General features: G+C 35.8%; 1 protein-coding gene across 2 annotated transcripts in view; it reads right to left on the bottom strand.

Moving 5' to 3' along the window:
- LOC131682308 (adenylyl cyclase-associated protein 1) overlaps positions 1–8,181 on the bottom strand; it is a 72,388-nt gene extending 64,207 nt beyond the window's left edge. The window contains exon 1 of one of the 2 annotated variants that reach the window (XM_058963696.1): positions 7,675–8,181. The gene's annotated coding sequence lies outside the window, so the exon portion shown is untranslated. The remainder of the gene's footprint in view (positions 1–7,674) is intronic. The other variant, XM_058963697.1, reaches the window with a different exon arrangement.
- Positions 8,182–19,133: the final 10,952 nt, after the last annotated feature.

Raw genomic sequence — 19,133 nt, 5'->3', positions numbered from 1 at the left:
GGCAAGGTACGTGGTTTAATTTATTTTCCGGGAAATGGTATTCCGGGAAATGGTTTTCCGGGAAATGGAACATTCTGGGAAATGGTTTTTCCGGGAAATGGTACATTCCGAGAAATGGTTTTCTGGGAAATGGTACATTCCGGGAAATGGTTTTCCGGGAAATAGTACATTCTGGGATATGGTTTTCCGGAATATGGTATACCGGGAAATGGTATTCCGCGAAATGACGTACAACCGCCTGGGATACATTAGTAAATTTACACATGGCAAAGTGAAAAAAGATCTCCAACCCAGAAAAAAACTACCGCACTTATACCAATGTAACTAAAACATTCATCTCACATTTCATTTTTATTCCGTAGGACAAATGCCGTCATTTGCCCCCAACATAACTCTGTGTCCTTCTGCAAATGTAAGAGGATGACGTTTCTGCAATTCTACGCGTTACATCAGTAAACAAACGATCGTCAAACAGTTCTATTATTCTAGATTATGCTAATTTATTCGAATATGTTTTCATGGTCCTGTTTCAACAAATTTAGCATGTAAAGTGAATACAAAAGTTCTTTATTAGTTTATTTTATATGGTAAGAATGAAATCATATGGTGTTTTATGTAGATGGTTAAATGGTTCCATTAATATATTAAAATAAATTGCTATTTGTTACATCAATAATAATTAGTAAACTTGGATAAAACAATCAGGATGATTTTTATTTTCAACTCTTGATCATCCTTAAATCAACAACTATTTAAAAATTGAATGGAGAAATCAATTGATTGAAACAACCAATGTGGTTTCATTTCTCAACTCGTACCGATCTTAAAATCTATAATAACATTAGTTGCTACAACTCATTTGATTAGCTGGTTCGGATGGTGTGCGTCTTTGCTAACTGCCAGCATCTCATTTTCAACTAGATAGATTAGTTGTTTCAGCCACTGATTTGTTGTCACAAAAACAAAAATGCCAGTTTAGAAAAATCAACAATCGATTAGCTGTACCAAATTTTAACCAATCGATTTCAGAAATTCGACTAGTAATTTAGTTGCTATGCGATCGCGAGCGTTTCCGTGTGTAAACGAGCGGTGTGTACTTTTGATGTACAATTTTATCTCGGCTCGGTTAATCGGATGAATTTTAGTTTCAGGATATGGAAGAAGAAGTAAAAGATATGCATTTTCCATATAATTGCTGCATTAACCGGGTGATTATTTTCAAATATTTCATATCGTGGTGAATACAGAAATTTTATGCATCTTTTTCTTTACCCTGAAGCTAACATTCACACAATAATCCGGACGGAGATGAAATTTTACATCCCCGGTAGAAAATCATTCAATATCGGTGTGAACCTTCCGGCAGACGCGCTAGTATGCAGATTGCGCGCCACTCAGAAAAACAAGCGAAAGCGCCTTTGAACACCAGCGCCTACTCGTTCAGTGAGCCATACGCGCGACTTCAAAACGACCAGGCATAAAGTTTTCAACAGGCTATAACTCATGAACGGATAATTATGGACAAACGGTTTTAACTTCGTTTTGTGGGTGAAACACAGTCCTATTAGAATAATTGATAATATATTTACAATTTTTGCCGATAGTAAAGTTACACGGGCTCGAAAACAGGTTAAATAAAATCAAAATCAGCCTTAAGTCGTTACACAGCATTCACAGCTTCTTCGAAAAAGTTGTGTGTTTTATAATAATAAAAAATACCTTAGAACATTGTTAACACGAGAAATCATAAACAAAAAAGTTATAAGCCAAAATAAGAATTGAAGGAGTTCATCATAGAAAACATCTCATAACTCAACTACTGTGAGCGACAGAGACAACATGTCTTCTGCAAAATTTAGAAAAATACTCTCTTCTACAACTTTGTTGAAGACTGCTAAGCGCTATCTCTTTTGGTTCAAAAGATAAATTTTATATAGCCTATTATGATCAACTTTTTTCAAAAATAAAATTGCCAAAAGATGGCGCTTTTTATACACACAAACATTGTAGAATATGTGAAATCGCTAATATGAACAGTTTTGGCTCCAATGAATTAAGTACCTCAACCAGTACCTAAACTAGGTCCATCGCCGGGGCCCAGTTGAGTAGTAAGCGACATAGTACCAGGCTTGGGTCGTCGGGGTGCCAGTGAACCGGTCGTCTGGTTTCACCGGAATCGCCGGACCGACCTCGACACCGTACCGGGTTGCTCGTGAGTAGGCTAGATCCACCGCCGGGGATTAGACCGAGTAGACCGTATCGAAAAGCTAGCAGTGGGTCGTTGGGGCGCCAGTGAACCGGAAGCTACGCTCCACCCGGAATCGCTGAATTAACATCAGCACCTACTAGCTTTTATACTAGACCTCCCCCCCCCCCTCCCATAATTCTAGCCAAAAATGCTTACTCGACCACACATGCCGTATCTCGTCGAACTGAGGCGAATGGTACATTCTACTGAGTGATCCACACTTCGGAAAGATGGTCAGAATGGTAGCTGGGATGAATGGGTTTTAATTAACGCCAAAATTGTTCTCGATTTTTTTTAGCAAATTTCGTGTTCTCATGAATTGGCAAGCTTAAGTCATAAAAAATCTTTCCTCAAAGTTCAATTGCTAAAAGTGGTGGGAAATTCCGTAAACCGGGGTGACATTGATCAATTTTCGACGTAAACATTACATATTTTTAGACGCAACCCATTTTTTCAAGTTTAACATTTTTATACCATGTACTGATATATGAAGAACAAGATTGGATGGTTTCACCTGAAATTGTCTGCATGCTACTATTTTTCCAGAATTGAAGATAATTTGAAGTCCGTTTTCGTATTCATGTGTAACTTTGATCACCTGTATCCTCACCCACATTGAGTTCTTGATGTCAAAGTTTTTCATTCAAATGTTTGTTTAAACTAATTCTGAAAAGATATTCATTGTAAAATAGATGTTAATTGGTAGTTTACAAAGTATTTCAATATACTGTAAAACACGAATGATATAAATTCATATAATTCAAGTACAACTCGAATAAAAGAATCTGAAAACTTTTTTAACTGCTGACGTTTAATAAATTAATAAAGAGTATCATCCATTTTAACACGTTGGAAAAAAATATTGCGAATGTTAGCTTGAAATAATTTGAAATAATTGCGAAATAGTTTCACAAAAAATGTTTTTAAAATAAGCAAGCTCTGAAAAATCTGTTTGGTACATTCGACTATAGAGAAAAATAAAAACTCACTTGGAATTTATTATTCTTGCTAAAATCTAAAATTTATTTGTTGTATAAAAAATAGACACTTTACAAAACTTCGTGAAAATAAGGTAAACAGTTGTTACGGCATTTAATTAGCAAGGGACAGAAGGTGAAGTATATTTTTCAATATTTAGAGCCATAGTACTCAAGGGAGAGCAAGGAGTTGAAGGGAGAAAGTTTAGAAAAGCGTGGAAGGATCATATATGCAAGCTTAGAGCTTACCGGCGACTTAACTATTTGTCTGCTACCGTAGGACACACATTGTAGAATATGTGAACGGTGGCAGACAAAAAGTTAAGTCGCCGGTGAGCTCTAAGCTTGCATATATGATCCTTCTAAGCTTTTCTAAACTTTCTCCCTTCAACTCCTTGCTCTTCCTTGAGTACTGTGGCTCTAAATATTGAAAAATATACTTCACCTTCCAGTCCCTTGCTAATTAAATGCCGTAACAACTGTTGACAAATTGACTCAATAGGTCGTTAACAAAAATGGTTAACAAAAAAATGGTAAAAATAAAATAAGGTAAAGTAAAATTTCAGATTTTTGCATATTTTGTATTCGAAAATCGAATAATATACTCAAAAAGTGTAACAAAACAGTATTTTGTTAGTTTAGAGTAAAACTCGTTTCAAATTTAAATGATTAGGTAGACTATTCTAGTTGAATAAATAACCTACGAAAAAATTTCGAGTGATCAAAGTCACTCCTATGATCAAAGACATCCAGGTTTACGGTACTATCATCGCACTCCGCAAACCGGAACATATTAGAATACGCCCAAGGAAATTGAATTTAGAATCAATCTTGGCATCTTAAAAATTTTCAATAAATATCAACGCTTCAATTTTCGATCAATTTGAGTATTTTTTGCCTTTCTCATATAGAAAGGTTATGCAATCACTCTGAAAAACGTCAACCTAATCCCGTGTCACATCCCATTCGACTCAGTTCGTCGAGATCGGAAAAAGTATGTATGTGTGTGTGTATGTATGTATGTGTGTATGTGTGTGTATGTGTGTGTATGTGTGTGTATGTGTGTGTATGTGTGTGTATGTATGTGCGTATGTGTCAAATAATGTCACTCATTTTTCTCAGAGATGGCTGGACCGATTTGCCCAAACTTAGTCTCAATTGAAAGGTGCAACCTTCCCATCGGCTGCTATTTTTGATGCTAAATGTGTTCAAGGTGCATGAAACGTCGAGATTTGATGCAAACTCGAAAAAAAAATTTGACGACAATTCACTTTTTTGGATTTTGGCACATTTTTGCCTTTCTCATATAGAAAGGCTATGCAATCACTCTGAAAAACGCTAATGGAGTATGATATTTTTTTGTTTCAAGTGTTTCACCGTCGACACGTAGCTCATCAAGTTCGTGGCTGGCATGCCATTGTGTATAAGTGCAATGTGTACTAAGAATGTAATGGACATTTCCACGATTATGTTGAACATAAAAAGCCTCCGTGCCATAGTTTAGAGAAATGAGAAAGGCACAATTGCACCGCTAGGTGGATTAAAACAGGTTTTTATATTTGAGATTGGAGAACATTTTCAATATAGTCGCGGGATCACGAATTGGCCATGCGCCCGTTTTCATCATGTTAATGAAGATATTAATTTACTAAATATATTCTGAGAAAAGCTCATTCGTATTAGTCCTCATTTGGTTGCATCAACACAAAAACCGATCGAAGATATCTTCCCATCCTTACTAAGTACATTAGAATTTCCGAAGATTTTCGCAGATAATGGCATCCGCAAAATCTAGTTACAGGGAAAAAAATACAGTATTGTCCTTTTTCAGCCTCTATATGGAAGGCGAATAACTTCCTCAAACAGAACCTGTACCACAATATTTTCAGACGAAAATTGATATGTTATGATAGTTGGTTTTGAAACTAATACGCGAAATCATTCTGCTAATTCAAAACAACAATTTTCCATTTCTTTCATTACCTCAATCATCCACGTGCTGCTATAGCTATAGAAGGAACCACGTGGTAAAAATAACAGTAAGGAAGCCGCTGTCACATATACACACGCACGTTGGATCTGGTTCGCTAACAGTGATGTAACTGCGTAGTAGCGCGCGCTTCTGCGAATAATGAAATTCTCAATCAGAGTATTTACAAGCGTTGAACATATTTCATTCAATGCACAATTATCAAAAAAACACCATTTGGTAATCTACATGATTACAATATAACTGTTTGTAATCATGTAGATTACCAAATGGTGTTTTTTTTCCATAAATGAACTTGTAATATACTACGAAGGAATAGAACGGAATCCTTATTGATACAACACTGGTTTTGGTGGGGTGGAAACCAGAGAATGCAGAGAAATGGGAGAGGCAATTTTGTTTTCGGGAGAGGAATCATAAAGGATTCGAAATTTTCGCGATTTTCTCTACTAAAACTACCGATAGCTTTGGAAGTAATTGGAAATTTGAAATAAAATTTTCACCAATGTCTTCGGTGATTATCCTAGTTTACTGGATACCATTTATTTTCTTCATATTTGGTCTAGTTCTAAAGATATTGTGAGATTAAGGCAAAATGGTACCGATTTGATCCCCTATTGGCGCGGAAAAGCAGACTCGCACCTTAAACAATAAATGAGAGTTACTTTTTATCTGAGAATATTCCCTTCTTAAATCAAAATTTGTCTCCATTATACTAAGGTACTCAAAAAATAAAAAAAAAAAAAACTTTCCGAAGACATCGAAGTGCCATACCCAATATTTTCATTACTAATATCAATGTCCGGCTATAGTTCTAAGGAATTGAAAAAAAATGGTTTTTGGCTATATGTCTAAAATTACGAGAGATATAAAACTCACTCTCGATAAAAAAAAAACTCGCTGACAGGAAAAGGCTGCACATTACTTAAAAACATTATTTTGTACATCACAACTAGTATTATAAATCCCACTTTAAATGATCTCGATTCATTTCTTCCTTGCGTCAAGAAAAAACTTTCAAATATGCCTATTTTCCGTGCTCTAGAATGGTGTAACACCTTAATTAGAGCGTAAGACTAGGGGTTTGCTCAGAAACACAAATAGCGTTTTCGTTTTTGGAGCTACCGTAAATCCGGCGCTAGCTTAATCCTGTCACTAAGTTAGTGCTGGATTCTGATGAGACGAAGTCGAAACGCGAATTCCATAACTAATTTAGACATCATATTCAATTTTTTGATACTTAAAGGGCTGTGAATGTTCTACTTGAGAAGAAAAATCTTCAAATAAAATGATATAAAACCTTGATGGTATCTTGCCCTGTAGTTGGGAGGTATCAAACGGAAGTGCTGCTTTCGCTGTTCGGAATGGACTTTCAACATTGTTATACCCGCCACATGATCAGATAAAGTGCTACGTCTTGCCGTTCGACCAGCAATTTAATACGTGATGTTGAAATTTGTATAAATGTTTTTAGACATTTTTTAAGAAAATCAACTGAAATAACAATCAATAGAATTTCGACAGAATAAATGTAAAAATTACTTTGAAATATTAAAATAACACTGTGTACCTCAAACTAATTTAGAAAAAAACAAAAGTAATTCCATAAAGGAAATAGATCAACTTATAAATTTATATACTTCAAATGTATTCAAACTTATGGTCAGTACAGCATGATCTAACAAAATTTTGCCTTGAGAAATATGGGACAGAAACCTACCAAGCACAGCCATTACTGGGTTGCTTACCTTGGCAATAACCTAATTTGTCGAAGAGTAAATATGCGTTGCTGAAAAAACGTTTGATCATTCATAATATTGGTTGTTGCTATCAGACAGAAATGCTTCCAGTTATGAATGGCGGTTTTTTCGAAGCGTATAATTCCATCCAGATGGTTACTGTCTGCAAAAGGTGAATGAAACCATCGGGCCGGAAGCGACCAGAAGTTGGGTTCCAATGAAGGCATGTAGGTATTAAATTATTATGGTTCTGTTAATAAGGATGAATCCTTATTGAAAGTCTAACTAGATCATATAACTATGATGTTTAAAATTTGAGAGGAGAAAATTAACTAAAAAACTTCACCAGTGAAAAACAGTTTTATGATAATACCAGATTTAAAAAATGGAGAAAATAATGTACGTGAAGTATCGAATTTACGACAACGATTTTTCGCTCCTGCTACATTTCAAATAAACACCGATTAAATCTTTTCCTATTTCCCGTACAGGATTTATAGAAGCCACCGTTTCCATTCAAGTTACATAATTATGATGGTACATCTGGGCGTGGACCCGCTGAATCCAGCTTCACTTTTTGGCTTTGGTCATGATAGCAAAACAAACTAAAACAAGGCTACAGATTTATCTATTGCTTTCTTTCAGTTTCCCGTGAAACTATTTGCAAGCGCATTTGTGAAGTATTCTCTCTATGTACAAGCTGGCACTTGTGGATAATACCTTCGATCTCAATGTTAGTAATTGATGGCTTAGCATACTGAAAGCACCTAATTTCGTTAAAATCAAGTAATAATATTCTCCAAATAACATAAATAGCACTAAATTCCACTGGAACAACAAACACAGTTTCACTAAAACTTTCGGAAAAAAATAACAGATGTGCAATTCAGTACCCACTGTTGCTTTATTCAGGTCGGGAAAATTTTCCCCCGCAATCACAACCATGTAGCACCTAGCTATACTGGAAACCACACGACTTCATCAAACAAAATTCTTCTTCGTTCATGTATCCTAGCTGTATAGGCTGTTTGCCTGGTTTCCCGTCCGGGTAAAATTTTGCAAAACAGCCTACATCAAATGAAAGAATGCGTTAAGTAGTGACTCGGTGGGTGGTGTTTGGGTGGCCAAACAAAAAAAAACTAGCACGCACACAATAACATGCAAAACGGGAAGCTTTTAACCAAGAAGCTACCGACGGTTGCGAATCTCCAAACTCAACTGGATTCTGCAAGCCCGAAGCTGGATATTATCGGTTTGACTCGGTCGGAAAATTTTCCCGCATCTACGGATCGTGCACGATTGTTCTCGCCATTCATGTCTGGGGAACAGTTTCCCCTTTGGTAGAACCCGAAACGAGAGATAGTATGAATGGCGCTAATATCCCGCAACACGGGAGAAAATGCTCGGATTTCTCCGCTTTTCATTGACATATAGGAGGATGGTTGCTAGATCCTTTTTTTGCCAAAACTCTCGTCAGAAGTGCGGAACTGTAGGGGAAGAACAAACGTTTTATTTGCTTCGCGAAAAAATTTAGAGACATAATGTTAGAGATACCTAAAAAATCATATGTTCAATTAAGTTGTTGTACACCATCTAGTCTCGCTCGAACTTGTACGTAATAAATTATACACCTATAAACGAAAACAAGATTGCAAGATTGCTGCACACATCAGACCAAATACAAATAAGTATTATTTGTATTTGTGTGTTATACGCTATCTTGATGACAGTTTTCGTGTTGCTAATTATTATAACATGTTTTAACTCTGTAGTGTGAACATAGTATTAGTGTTTGAATTGGTATTTGTATTTTTTATTTTAATAATAGAGTTTTTAACCTTAAATTTTATACACAAAATTTTAGAAGATTCATTAACAAAAATCGTATTATTGTCGCTCTAGATAGCCAGAATTCCTTAAACATTCCCTAAAATCTTGTTTCATGTTCGGAAAACTTCACTAAAATTAACAAATTTCCTTGAAGTTAGTAAGAGTTCTCTGGTGGTTACGGAACACGTTGTATCTAAAAATTTCAACAAGCTTTTTTAATTTTTGTTATAAATTTCTAATTTTGCAAGTTTTTCTCGGAATACTTCATATAAGGGGGTTAAGGTATTGGGCGATTGATAGTGAATTTTCTGGAGGCATCTCAAAAATGCGGTGTACACTATAATTCAAAATTTCCTAGACCAATCAGCTGAAATTTTGCACAATTATTCACTTCATTGCCCAGGTACAGGAGTTTTTTACAATATTTTTAGCATTTTTATTTGCACGATATGTTAATCGATTAATTACGCAAAAATCGAATTTTTGGCTTGAAAGTGCTACCAAAAGTTCAAAAATCGAATAAAAAATAAATGCTTCTATAGTTACCTGGGGAATGAGATAAAGAACTGTGCAAAATTTCAATACCATTGGTCGAGTAGATTTTGAATTATGATGTACACTGCACAACAAGTTTTCGACGAGGCGCCTCCGTAGATTCACTCACCCAATTTTCAGTATTTTGCCTTGAAAATTTGAGAAAATATTGCTCAATTGAGGCATTACTACACCGTGTCCAATAAATTCTCATACAAAATGAAACCCAAATTATTCTGTATTGGTAAGTCAAATTTTATTGAAATTTTTTATACTGTGATGCTATATAATATTGATCATTTACAGCATATGTTTTGGAATGACACCGCCTTTTAATTTCTTCACCAGCTTCAGACGTTTCTCAAAACCACCACAAGCGGCACGCACGGCTTCCATCGGCATTTCGTCCCAAATCCGTTGAATTACGGTTTTGAATTGGGTTATATTGGACACTCTGTATTCGTTGATCTTCGACAACATGTATGACCACACAAAATAGTCCAAGGGATTAAGATCCGGAGAGCTGGGAGGCCATTCGTCCTTCGCCAAAAAGTCGTTCAAATTGTTCCGACACCAGCTCTGAACGACATTCGCTGTGTGGGAAGGCGCTCCGTCCTGCTGAAACACATAATGGTCATTTCCAAACATTGTTTGCACATTTGGCTTTACGACTTTCTCTAGAACTTCAGTTTTATAATACACAGCGTTAATTTTAACGCCTCTGTCGATGAAAACAAGCGGAAATTTGCCATGCTTGAAAATTGCTTCCCAAACCATCACTGCACCGGCGCTTTGGAATCGAGGAATGTTCCTGTCACTATCTGACAAATTCCTGGAAGTGACAGCCCACAATCGGTCATTTTGGACATTGTGAGATTGCTGCAGGACAAATAATTTTTCATCAGAAAATATAAATTCTTCCCCAGCGTGCCGTGATAGGATAGCACTTGCTCTTTCAAGTCTTTTTTCCTTGGTAGCTTCCGAAACTCCGTGTACTTTACGTTTCTTGAAAGCTTGCAGTCCCAGGTCGAGTTTTAAAATATTGTGCATCGATGATTTCGACATATTCAGATCAGCAGCCATTTTTCGAACAGAGCGCTGAGATTTTCGCCTAATCCGTTCCTTCACGACTTTAACCACTTGTCCAGTCCTTACCGATCGAGGGCGGCCGGATCTTTTTCTGTCATCCAATGAGCAAGTGTCACGGTACCTTTGGATGGTCCGGTAAACATAATCGCGCTTTACTCCAACACTCTTTAAACTTTTGAAATTAGCGCCCGGGCGCTCACCAGCCAGAAATTTTTTTATCACCACGGCACGGAATTCCTTCATCGTCGGTAGAAAATGTAAACTGAATGAAAGAATGTATGTTATCATGTCAGTAATAGTACATACATAGTACAACATGTCACCAATACATAGCTAATATATGTGTTGTGCGTACACGACAACAATGCCTTTGAAGAAGTGTATGAGAATTTATTGGACACGGTATAGAAATTGAATGAACAAACTAACACTCTCTATATCGCCACAATGTTTTTAAGTGTGCCTTTTTTACAGAATTAAGCTTATCCCCCTCCCACTTTGAATGCTTATTCTATGAGCAGAGAAGAAGGTGTGTATTGATGACAAAATTTGTTTGACGTGTCATAATTGTGCATGGAAAATGTTCGAACATTTATTTTGTCAATTTCATGATCTGAGTTTAGGTGTTTTAGCTATCATCATAATCGCTATACTCGCAACCCTGCTCCAGCGGTCACTACGTTCGTTTCTCCTCCCCAACTGGAGACTGCGTGCAACATGGCACGATTGTGGATGGCTCGAGTCAATCGGGGATGCTGCCGAGCACGTGCGCCAGATTTTGGAATGGTAAATCGATAAGGGCGTGAAACTGGTGTGAATAAGAATGGGAAAACTTATTTTTGGTACGTTACACCGCAAGTTGCAATCGATTTCCAAAAATAGCTAGTTGTTACAACTCATACACATATATGCTATAGATACACAAACTGACCTCGAACGATACCGTCGTACTAAGCAATTAAAGACGCACGCGAATTGTGCTGCCCAATAAAAGATGCGGCACAAAATATTCATATTGAATAAGATGTGTTGTTAACCCTGTTTGTTGTGAAAAATTCAATTCAGCAGATGCTTAAATTGCCAACGAAGCGACATGCTATTGAAGATTCGATCAAACAGTCATGTCAAATATAGTAAAGAAAACGTGAAAAAATTAATATGGATGACTTAAACGCACTTCACATAAGTAACCAAAAATATAAAATACAATTTCAACGTGATTTTAATCGAGAGAAGACTTACTTTTAGGCTTCCATTTACGGACAAGGTCTTATAAATTGATATACCAGTGAAAGCGAAATGCATAATCCCTACTTGGACATTACCACCAGTTGCGGTTGTTATGTGGGATGTTGAACCCATTGTCGCCTTATTCCTATTATCACTCTACCTATTTGAAGTCGTTGGTTAGAGCAGCATCTGATATTATTGTTTATAACTTTGGCTCAACTGGTAGGGGCACTCTTTTCGAGTTTTTGGTTTGCTCAAACATGAGTATTCCTCAATTTTCCGGCCCGTTTTTTTATTATACTATTCCTTAGAAACGACGCGTTATTGATTACCATTTATTGGCAACTGTAGGCTAGTGCGGTACCTTCCCAAATGCGATCATAATAGACCCAACACCCTATTTATGCCCGCAAGTCTATAGATAGGTTATCAAGATTCGCTTCGTACATACTTATTGCGAGCCGGTACTGCCATAAAAGGTCTTGCATTCTGAAGGTATCGTATGTGTGTGGTGTACGAATCACTCGAATAAGACGGACAACCATTTACGGAATTAAAAATAATCTGCTGGTATGATTCATTAATATACACTTTGATGGGCTTGGAGGGCATCTGTTCCCTCTGAAATTGAATTATTACTACCAGAATAAAACTAATCGGGTTCATTAATTAATTAATTTAAACAGTAATTCTTTGAAAAAGCTTAAGCGACGTTTGAAAAGAAAACTATTTCGACTCTTATTTTGTTGCAGAACGGAATTTCTTGATGTTACAAGCTTTTTGTGTTGTAATTAAAGCATATTAAGAGGAATCAATCAAAATTCTTTTTTGCAAAATCAATTTACCCTTTCAAAAAGTAAATATATATATTTTTTTTTGAATGTTTGGTTGTCAGATATAATCAACAAGTGTAAATAATTAAAAAAAATGATAAATATTTGGCATTTAACATTTAAGTTTGATGTTTGAGGTGTGTGTTAGGTGATTTGTATAATTTAGACCTCTCAAGAAGATTGTCACCTTATTTCCGTAACTATTCGGCCTTGAATATTCTCGCTTTGTTTGTATTATAAATTAAAAAAACTTGACGCGAATAATGTAAACTCGCCGTGTTTAAGTAGTTTTCGAATGAGACCTCCAATTTTCACCTAATACCATTTGAGTTGATGGGTTAAATATAACAATAGGGATATGGTGAAAGTGGACTCAAGACCCTATATCATCATTGACGCAAGATTTTGATTTCTGGCAAAATAAATTCGTGCGCATCGCTTAAAGACTAAACCATAAAGAGAACGCGATATGAACAACTGGTGTTTCTAACGAACTGAATGTAATTATTTATTCACCCCAGCTTTTTCTTTGGTTATGATTCTGGATACAACTCATTAAATGTTTCGGTTTCTTTAAGCTTATGGGTATGTATATATAGCTTTCACTTATATGTATGTATAGCTTTCACTCAAAGTTTAGTGCTGGAGCGGACACGGCTTTGATTTTTGGCCCCATATATAATCTCTTATCCACTTTTTTTTGTAATGTGTTCATTAATCCCAGTCCAGAAAAATTGATCCAACTTCTATTCACACCAGGAGTATTCATCAAATTTGTACCTAGCTAGTAGCTACCGTATTATCATTTCTTTTATGAAATTTGCAAGGAAGTTTTTGAGAACATGTAGAACTTTTTTAATTATGCATTTATCTGGTGTTTTAGGTATTAAAGCATGAAAAGTTTACAATTTTGGCGATAGTTGCAAATCAGTCTAAAATTATTCGGCAATTTACAGGAAAGTAATATCTAATTTATAGTTAGTTTCGCACGGGAAGTGTTAAGTGCCTGTACACAATGATCCAGAATGAAAATTTAGTGGGAATTTTTAAGGTATTACTAAAATAAACCAACTAAGCCGTGTTATGTCTTTGAATAAATTTTCGTCGTTTGTTGAACCCTTTCTAATTTTACCAGTCCGAATTTTATCCAGTTAACTTAACTTTTTTATCATTCTAGATAGACCATATTTCCTTCAATGAAGTTACATAACGACTAATTTTATTTATGCTATATTTTTTTCTCATCGTCATAAACAGAACTTCTGCTCGAACGGGACATCTCGTTTGATCAGTCGTTGGAATGAAACACATAGTGTGTTTTAGTTTTAAGGGATTTGCGTCAAGCTGGCGCTAATCTATTCCGACAATAAGTTAGTGTCGGTTTCTGATGAGGCGAAGCCGAAACGCAACATAGTATGACTAATTTTAGCAAAGTTTGCTAAAGACAATGAAGCTCTATCTGTAATGCTTTTCATTTTACAAGGTTTAGGGTGTTTCTTAAAAAACAACTGTTTTTTCATATAACTTTCGTGATATTGATTTAAAATTGAAGTAATCTTCAGACAACTTTAAAATTGTTTTAGGACGAATAATTTGCTTGAAGAATACTCATATCTAACTATTATCGAGACATAAGTTTACAATTTCGCAAAAAATGACTGAAATTCCAATATCACTGACTGGGAAAAACAACAGATAATCCTTTTTCAGCTACTTTTTTTTGAAATTTTAAGTATTTTAACCTTTTTATAATAGAAACTAGAGTTTTGATGTTACAAGAAAATGTATGTCTTCAAAATATGTTTAAATTACTTTCACGGGTGGACAACAAAAAAATATAGTTTCGTTCTTACGATAAAATTTGCACTTTGCAAGACTTTTCTTTTGTGTTTCGAATTCATCTTGTCAGTAACTAGGACCATCTGGGTGACTAGTTAGACGATGTACCTAAAGTAGCAGCCAAATTAGCACTAGTTAGACACAAAAAAACCCAAACAAGTCACACGACATATGTGAACATCAAAAGCAACTGACTTGTCCTGAGTGATGTCCCTGGAAGCAAATGCAGAAGCTCTGGTTTACTGACAAGAAAGCGAAAACGAACTCCTGTCTTATGGCTAGGAAGCCAAATGTCTGGCATTATGCAATATTAATTCCCAAAGGGAAAATTGAGTTAATTCAATTTGCGCATTAAGGACACAAAACCTAGCTTAAATTAAGTATCGATTTTTTTTTGTTTCGAAACATTAGTTTAGATACATCGTCTAACTAGTCACTAGAAAGATGATGCTAGTTACTGGCGAGATGAATCTGAAATACCCAAAAATCAATACTTCATTTAAGTTAGGTTTTTACCCTTAATGCACAAATTGGTTTAATCCAATTTTCCCTTTTAGGAATCAATATTGCATTTATTTTTTAAATAGTAGGTGGGGTGGTTCTAAATTCATGAAAATCTGAAAATTTGCATTTTACTGGTTCGGGATAGTTTGTTTTTCAGAAAATTGAAGAAAATCCAAATTTTAAGAGACTGTCGAAGGCACTTGGGCTCTATGCCTTGTACTTTCCATTTTACAAGAAATTTATTAAAACTAATATTATGGTATATACCCGAACGGAGATCTTAGTGGAATGTACGGAATATTTCAAAAGTTTTCTTCCAACATAGTGGAATTAAATGGAAAAAAACTTTTGAAATATTAAGATTATGGTGTTTCTTAAAGCTGGTTTTATTTGTACAACCTTTGCAGATTTGATGTTTCTTTAAGTACCTTCATACATGTTGAAGAAGTCTCAATTTGCAGAATCTATAGCTTTTTTTGTTAAAAAGATATAGATAAATACTTTTAACTAAAATAAATTGACAGTCAATATTGCTAGATATATGAAAATATTGTCATTGCCACTTTTGTACATGGCATAAACGGCAATTAGCGGTATGCTCTAATCGAAGATAATGATATTTCTTTTTTCGATGATAATGATATTTTTTTCAAGTTTTAACCCTTCGGGTTAGAAAAATCTCTGCGAAGTTGGGAATCGAACCCGGGTGAGCTGCGTATAAGAAAACCGATTTACCATCAACGCTATGTTCTATTTTTTAAGTCAAAGTTTTCATAAATTCGAAACTAAAACAGTTTAGTAGTTGGTGTATATTAACAAATTATACACCCCAAAGTAATATTTAAGTTGTCCAAAGGTTACTACAGTGTAAAGACTAAGAAAGTTATGTAAATAATAACCTTAAAGCTTACATTTCGATGTCTCGTAGAATGAAAAGTATGTAAGACAATCAAGCTCTATCTCGAACCGTTAAAAAGTTTAGTTTTAGATCTTGCTAAGATTAGAACCATCCTATAGCGTCTATTAGAATGAAAAGAAGGGTCTTGCAAAGTACAACAACTCTCTTGAACATATTACAAGGCTGCGTTATGTAGTTTAGCAAAAAGTTAAAATTCCTGCTAAATTTATATTCTGGATCAGTGCAATGATGCTGTTTGTTAAAATTTAAGTATGTTATCTCCGGTTTTGTTAGCTGCTTCAGCAGTGACAAATGATGGTCTGATTTACATAGTTATCCGCAGAATGGAAATGAAACCTGTAAATTTCCATTGAATTAGCAGAAACAAAAACGATCCAGGAATGCTCCGTACGATATGCAAATCAAATGACAATAAATGGCAACACGGGATCGAATCGACATATTTAACACGATTTGCTTTAACTCCACGAAACTGCGGGCTTATATAGATTTGAAATATGTACAAAGTACCAATTAAAAGTAATAGTTATTATTAGAGGTTGTCCGTCAGATCCCGTGCACGCAAATTGCCATCGCTCTTGAAGAATTTTTTTCGCAGAGAATATTTCTTTCCTCGTTCCTTGCATCTTAGTGGGCAAATCTGTCTGTGTCGCACTCGTACATGTCCATGTCGTCCTCCTTAGCGCTGCCTTGATTCTTACGATTAGATGTTCGTGTTTCCTTTTTGTGCACTTACGAATCACAATTGTCGGCTTTTAGAACAGAGGTATTCTGTGGTTGTCAAATCACATATATTTTGCGGGTACCCAACATTTTGCCTCGGTCCAGCACTTTGAACCCCGTTTTTGGTTACTTCACCCCAAAAAGAGAATATAGGGTAAGCGGTTTCGCATGTCTCGTGACTAGTCGTTGACATATTTGTAAAAGGTATTATTTATTGCTGTTTAACCGTGATAATTAGGTCCGGTCCAGTTTTAGAATTGCTTCCGCACTGGTGTTGCTGACTGTAAATTTTGAGATACTGGTCGCAGCTTTTGCAGTTGCCATAATAAGCTGCCATACAACCACACATTTGAGTATCTTTGTAGTTCAGATGATACTGACTTCCTAAAGCATGGAATTATAAAAAATATTTAAAGCACCGTATTTTGCTAGGGGAGGAGGGGCAATATGGACAGTCGAAATATTCACTTTTTGCTTCTCTTGCATTTCGAATTTATAAAGTACATGTATCTCAATCTTCACAAATTTTTCGTTTTTTTATTTATTTGTCTTTCATCGTACCGACATTTTGGCTCTCAGTTTAAAGCAATGTGGGCGTGTTAATATTTTGTGTGATGACTACGAGAAGATATTTAAGTCAGGATTGTTGTGAATATTTATCGTGAAGATTCGCACATTCACATGTCAAACTCGAGACCAGTACCCTCGGCCACGTATGGTGCACAAGTTCGCTTATCATACTAAGGATGCACTAAAACCAAAATCTCGCATAATAACATTTACAAGGGCTTTCTATTTTTTGTTTAGTTTTTTCGATATTTAATGAATCTCTAAAAAATATTAATGGGCGCTTTTTTTGTTAAACTTTGGGGTCATTTGCTCCTTTTTCGGCAGCGTTCCGAACCCAGGTGAGCTGCGTACAAGCCAACTACTACTAAATGCTCGAAATATTCGTAATAAGAACCTGCCATTATTAAACGATTTGTTTTCTGGGTAAAGACGGAGGGTAGAGATAAGTATACAATAATAAATTGAAGCCACACCGTGAAAACTAGAAAGGGCACCTATTGACAGGTGTTTTGTTATAGTATGACACATTATGCTAAAACTAAGCTGTTTAAAAACTCAATTGCTCCTAATATTCTAGATCAGTGGTTTTCAACCGTAGGTGAATTCACCCCAGGAGTAAATTAGGTGATTGTAGGGGGTGAATGATGCGGGACAAATTTTTACTTATTATCCTAGCATTCATGTCGGATATTTGTCTTTACATGTTGTTTCAGTGTCTCATGAATCGAGATGCTTGCTAAGCGTGATCAGGAACAGGTTCCTCATTGTAAAATTATGCTTCTCATCCCATTGAAAATCACTTTTTTTCTGCCAGGATGACGATGATACACAATTTTCAGAAAGTGGTACATCGTGGTGATCAATATTAAGACGGAAGTACTTCGAACGAAAAAAGTTGAAAACCACTGTCCTAGTTTAACCTTCCAGCACACGCACCGTTGTACTAGGACTACCGTCAGAGACTCTAAAGAAAATCTACTTTGAGCATCAGCCTCTAATTTAGGGAGCCATTAACGCGACTGTCGGAGGGTTAGGAGCTTGTAATAGTTGTAACGTTAACATTTCTCGTAGTACTGTTCTATTTTGGTAAAGGTAAAAGGCATTTTTATAAAATCATGTGGGGCGTGCTGCAAGATACATTGTAAATGGTTTATTTTTATAACACGCTCATGCATCAACCTTTCTATGTTGTTGGCGTAAGCTTAGCATACCGTAAGAATTGATGAGTTTGAGTGCACAATATAGCAAAGCCGTGAAACTGCTTCCCGTTATGGAAATTGACCTTCTATTTCGATAGATATCGCGGCCAACTCTTAGCGTTTAGGACTTCAATATTTTAAAACACGTAGGTACAGTGACCCAACTAGAGAAATCTTGTTAATAAATTGTTTTATCAAATAGTCGACAATAGCAGTGACATCACTCTAAGAAGATAACGCTGAATATTTCCTTGATCTGACAAATGGTCGAACCACCAGAATATCGTGAACACAAAATAAGTTACGAATTATTTTGACAAAGTATTAAACAACTGCAAACAACTAAAAGTTATCGAAATTCGTGGGTATCCAGCTGAATACCAATTTAAAAAAATGACAAACAAAACTAATTTCAACCGATGATTACTTCTGCAATCAGCACTTATATTCTATTCATAGTCTATGACTTCAACTCATAATATTACAGGTGATTCATTAAGCCAGAAAGAATGAATCATCGACGGATGATTTCGAAGAATGACTACCATAGCACCCTTATCCGAGGTAAATCACGCCTTGAATTTTCTTTAGTTGTGCTGGAAAAAGTACCGCAATAAATGACCTAGGTATACCTAGGTGAAAAACCGGCCGTCAAAACAAAACGTACACACAAAGGAAGGTGGAAGTGGCGCTGGCAGTGGCATAACGCCAGTGAAACACATCCGACTGAATATGGTCATAGAAAAGTTCCAAATATTGACTTACCACTGGAGAATGTGTGATCTGGAGAGCTCACTCGCTATACAGTTTCAATATATGAATTATCACAAGTATTTTTGAAATTTACACACGAACACGAATTAAACACTGCACAAAGTTTGCACAAAATCGGTATCCTGCACTCGCTAT

Source organism: Topomyia yanbarensis, chromosome 2, assembly GCF_030247195.1.
Source record: "Topomyia yanbarensis strain Yona2022 chromosome 2, ASM3024719v1, whole genome shotgun sequence".
Taxonomy (NCBI): domain Eukaryota; kingdom Metazoa; phylum Arthropoda; class Insecta; order Diptera; family Culicidae; genus Topomyia; species Topomyia yanbarensis.
The sequence above is the reverse complement of the archived record's forward strand: the minus strand, read 5'-3'. Positions and strand labels throughout refer to the sequence as shown.